The sequence below is a fragment of the Pteropus medius genome, unplaced genomic scaffold (genome assembly GCF_902729225.1).
Source record: "Pteropus medius unplaced genomic scaffold, Ma_sr-lr_union100, whole genome shotgun sequence".
In the NCBI taxonomy this organism is placed as follows: domain Eukaryota; kingdom Metazoa; phylum Chordata; class Mammalia; order Chiroptera; family Pteropodidae; genus Pteropus; species Pteropus medius.
In genome coordinates this window covers 7966185-7971828 of record NW_024349225.1, presented here as the reverse complement: position 1 = coordinate 7971828, position 5644 = coordinate 7966185, and positions in this window count along the sequence as shown.

Sequence of the window (5644 nt, the reverse complement as noted above, 5' to 3'; positions counted from 1 at the left end):
CTTTCTTGGTTTGTACTCTGTGTTGTAAACTTAATGATTCATAAACTTATTTTTATTAATCCTAGACTTTTATTTATACTCAAACAACTTTAGTGACTTTTGCTAGGAGAAACAAAGGCCACAGAATGAGAGCCATTCACAAGGACATTGGTTAGGTGTAGGATCACCATGATTTTCTATTTTATCCAGAGATTTTGAATTATCACTAAGACGAAATTAATTTAGGGATTTCCAACTTGACAAAAGAATCTACAGCAGTGTTTCTCGAATTTTTCATTCTCACCTTCCTAAAGAGCCTTATTGGATATATTTTTTCTAATTGTCTACCCCCATAAAATGTTAATACTACACTTATATGATCTGTTTATGTACCATATATATTTTTGTGCTTTATACAGTCAAGTGAGATATTTTTGCTTCCCAAGAATCAGTTTTTGCCTCTACTGAGAATGTATGCTCAAGAACATCTGTGTTTCAGGTCATCGCTAAAACATTGTTTTCTGTTCATGTTACTCTTTTGCAAAGGAAAGTTTAATAGTCATCAGCTTGAAAATAGGAACTAGAGTCTCTAGAAATGAAACACATTGTGACTTTTGGTGACAATATTGGCCCAGGAAAAACCACAGGACAGTACTGGTCTTAACAAATTTCTAGAACATAATTTGATATTCTTCTTTTAGTGACTTTCTTATATTATCTTTATCTTTAAGGAAGTTTTCTAAATCTCCAATCCTCAAAGATGGGCAGTAAACTTGATTTTCATTCTATGAGGAGAACTATAACTTAGAAAGAGTTTGCATAGTTCATGACTAAAGACATAAAACCCAGTTTCTCTGTGATCTTTAGGTCTTTGGAAAGTGGTCTTTATGTTGGCAGTGAGGAGGCATTTCTCACTGAATGCATAAAGGCAATGGACTATTCTGCTATATTTTTCCCATCAAGGTCATAGAGCAAAATCTTATATGCTATGAGGATTCTGCTGCCATTAGCTTCCTGGAATGAAGATGTGAGTCCTGAGTGTGGGAAACCAGACTGAGAAAGCCACCATTACTGGAAAAAGAGCAAAGTGCCTTGAACACCTCTCTCTCTCTGGCTTGCAGGCTCTTCTGGATGGTAGCAAAAACATAGCCTGTCACCTGAGCATAAACAGGGAGAAACCACTTACAACCTACACATTGTACTCTTACCTTTTGCACATGCTTGGAACCTTCTGGAATACTTCCTTTCCTGGCCCCTCCCTTTCCCCTAGTTTTATGCTCTGCTAATTCTTATTTGTTCTTAAGGCCTTGTTTTCAGGCAGAACTTCACTGAAACCTTCCTTGATTCCCTACCCCCAAGTACTGGTTCAGGTGCCTTGTCTTTATGCTCTCATGCATCCTGTATCACCCCTGTCAGAGCAGTGAGCACACTCCCACTACCATCTGCCTCTTGAGAGCAGGAGAGTTACCAATATCTTCATAGTGATCATCACATAGCTCAAATAATTGGTTGAATAAAAATTGCAGGCCCTACCTAGTTAGAATAAGTCGCATCTTTCTGAATGATTTACTTGCTTTTTTTTTCTCTCCTTCATAAACGTTTCTCTAAAGCTTTATGTAACTATTTCAGCCTGGATTCAGTGGTGCTGTGAGTAATTTAAGATGAAGGAGACCAATACCAGTGGTGCAAGGAAACACCCTTCTCTGGCAAAGCAAGGATCATAAGTGAGAAGTCCCCAAGGGGAAGGTGACTATTGAGAGACGAAACTGTGAGACCATGAGATTTCGAATGTGAGTTTTTTTAAAAGGGCTAGCGGGTTTCCTTACATCTTTTCATATTGCCTTAGGAGGGTATTATAGTCCAAATAAGAGAGAGCATAGAGGGAAGATGGACAAGAAAGATAATTGACAAGTGAATTGACGAGGCTTGGTAATTGTAATGTTACAGAGAAAATACGTCACAGAGGACTCTTCAAAAGTGCTATATGACTAAAAATACTTCTTTCTATTTAGCTCATGGATCTTCTCCCTCACAAATACTAAGCACACAGTGGTAGACTAAATTCTTCTCTCTGCGTGTCTTCATGTTGACTTTTAAAAGTTTGAAGTAGAGACAGTCACATATTTAGTCAGGAACTGTTTGATTGTAAATAAAACCCTGCCTAACTAGGAAAAGAGAAAAGGAATGGCGGGGTGGGTGTTGTAAGAATACACATCTCAGACTCCACGACAGGGAAGTACAGGAACTGAGAGGGCCATCCTGGATGGAGACATCAGCGGGCATCCCCTCTGCCTCTACTTCCGGTTTGCTGTGCTTCAGTGACTTCTTTGTGACTTAAACGCATCAACGTGGTGAATCTGATTGGCTCCATCCCGTGTATGTATGACTTCTGAAAAACAAAAACTGTGATTAAATATGGTCGCCTAGGTCACCCCTTCAACAGGGACCGTGAGTAGGGATGGCAGTCTGCTGAGGTCAGGCCAAAGAGTAGGCAGATATGGTTAAGGAACAACTGAATACATCTTCAGATACATAAAGACACATATAATGTGATACTATCTTGGTTAATTAACTTCATTTTGGCTTTTAAAAAAATCAATGAAAGGCAATGGAAACAATATGAAAGTTTTAAAATCTAGGTCCTGGTTATGTCTCTCTAGATAAATTTGACCTAAGCAAATCCTTTCTATAGCTCTGCTACAAATGTGTTCTTCCCATTGCTTACTGTGCTTTCTATGCTGAAAAGGGGAGACAATTATCCAAACTTCAGGTCTTATTTTAATATGCAATAGCTACTATTTGTTATAAAGACCTTTGAACACAGCTTTTTTTTTCAGTCCGTTTCTTGGGCAAGTGAGGTGTGGTAGGTGACCATGAACCTCCTGATTCAAACTTGATGTTTTAGGGTTTTCCCACTTTTAGAGAGCACCATTCTTGGGCTAAATTCAAGAAGAAAAGCTATTCCATGTTTACAGCCCTCTATAGCGGGGGTCCCCAAGCCCTGGTCCATGGACTGGTATGGGTCTGCACAGCAGGAGGTGAGCAGGGAGAGAGCGAAGCTTCATCTGTATTTGCAGCTGCCCCCCGTGCTAGCATCACCGCCTCAGCTCCACCTCGGGGTCGTCAGGCATTAGATTCTCATAGGAGCCCCGGTCCCTGGTGCCAAAAATGTCGGGGACCGCTGCTCTATAGAAACGTGCATTACTTGATGGACAAACTTTAAAAATCTATTCTCAGTCTCAGAGTTTTAATGGACTTCCTTTTCTTTTTCTACGATGGCAAAGAGCTATATGAAGATCTTTGTATTCGAATATGTATTAAGTTGTTCCTCACCCTTTTCTATATTTCGTTAGCTATCAAGTGCCTATTAATGCTTCAAGCACTGTTCCAAGTGCTCTACATGTATTAACTGATTTAATTCTCACAATCCCCCAGTGAAGTGGTACTATCATCTCAAATTAATAGGAGACTGAAGTACAGAAAAGTATAAAGTGACACTCAAGAATACTCAAGTAGAAAGTGGTGAAGCAGAGATTTGAACCCGGGCAGTTCGACTTTAAAACATCTATTCTTAACCACTACATCCGTAGTCTCTAGAACCCCAAACATGTTATTTTACCCCCAATCTATTCAGGTTCTATATAGGTTGGAGTATTTTTCCAATCTAGATTCTCATTTGTGGTTCTCCTTTAAACATTTTTCTTTTTTTCCTCCTTTCTCAGTTTTGTGGAACCCGATATTGCAAACACCGAGGGTGTGAATAAGTTTGAGTAGAGTGAGGCAGTCATCATCCAGACCTACCTGTTGACTCATATTTGCATACACTGGCATCATGCTTTTGTGACTAAGGCCTGCAGTGTTGACTCACAGTTCATCCTTTTCAAAATACCTACGTGTAACCTGAATGTTGGCTTTTCCTGCGTACCACACGGCCTGTTTTTGCCCTCTCTCAGCCTTGATGCAAAACACCACTTTGAATTCCTGAGATGCAATTCATTTACCTCAAAAGCAGCGGAAATTCCACAGAGATGGAAGGAAAAGGATGTTTCAGGGCACAGGCCTCACAATCTGGAGTCTGACTGCGTGAGTCCCAATCCCAGCTCCACACTTTCCTCAATGAATGACACTGGCAAATGACTTAATTTCTCTATGCCTCAGTTTCCTCATCTCTAAAATAGGGAAAATTATGGTAATTATAGTGTTGTTGTGAAGATTAAGTGAGTTAATATATGCAAGGCACTTAGAAAGTGCCAAGCACATCAAAGGGTACGATATTAGCCATTTTGTTTACCTAAATTCTTACCAATGATTCTCCTCTCTCCTTCTGTGTGGCATCAACTGTGGCTGGCTTCTATTTCTACCCTCCTAGGTGACCCTTATTATGTAGAATACATGGGCTTTCTCCTGGGTTACACCTGTATTACAAACTCCAACCCATCACTGTGTTCATTAAACAAAGGACTTCTGGATACCGGAATCCACCCTCTCCAAATATCTGAGGGATTATAAAGAATGAAAAAGATTTCCATCAGCCATGCATAGTTCTTTCTCTTATTTCCATGGTTTATTCTTATTCGACTTCACTATCCTACTCTTATCCTTAAAGACCTCACTTTTATTAAAGCATCTGCAATTTGTTGATATTATTTTCCAAATGCTGCACAGTCCACTCTGTGTTGAACATGAAAATGTGCCACCTAGATCCACCTGCAGGGAAGAATTTGTTGTACCAGCTGCTGGAGATGCAGTGAGTGGACAGCCTTCACTGCCATCCACTTCGTGGACCGCATTTGCTGCAGAGAGCCACTTTGCCCAAGGTCACGCCAGGGGAGGAAAAGAGAGGTGCACATCCGATGACAGAGGGGAAATAAAGCCTCAGCCTCCTCAGCCCAACACAGTACAATTTGGATAGGCCATTTGCACTCAAGCTTCCCCATGGGGTTGGCCAAGGCAGTAGGACCTGTATTAATTACAGTGTGACTTCTCCCCCATCTTGCTTCCTACTCCCACAGGTGTTCATACCAAGGGCGCTCCCTAGTAAATATCCTGCACACTGAATTTTGTCTTAGAATCTGTTTTTCAGAGACCCCCAACCTGTATCATACCAAGCTTAGTATAGTCTATAAATGGAGTGAATGATAGTTAATGTTTATTGAGCACTTACTATGTACCAGGCACGCTGGGCATATTACATATAGTATCTCACTTAATTTTCACAATCCTTTGAAGTAAAAACTATTATCAACTCCCAGTTACAGATGAGGAAACAAAGATACAAAGCTATCCTGTTAGTAACTGGAGGAGATAGGATTTGAATTCAGACTGTCTGACTCCATTCTTAACCATTATGCTACATTCTATCCCATCATAATATCTACTTCTTAAGGAGCGAAATGATACTAAACCATACCTTATAAACCATAAACATAATGGATATAAGTTAGGGAAATACTGTAAAGCCCAAAGTATTTTGCTCGATGTGTCCTCTGAAAGTCTTTATCTCTTGCAGTCCATAATCTGTCCATTGTTCAACAGATGACTCAAGCTGCGTATGAGTGGTCTAATACTTGCTACTTGAATGTAACATCACAGTAGATTCCAATGAAATTTTTTCCTTTAGAAAGAGTCCCAAATAATTAGATTTCCTATCGCTAGCTGGTAGATT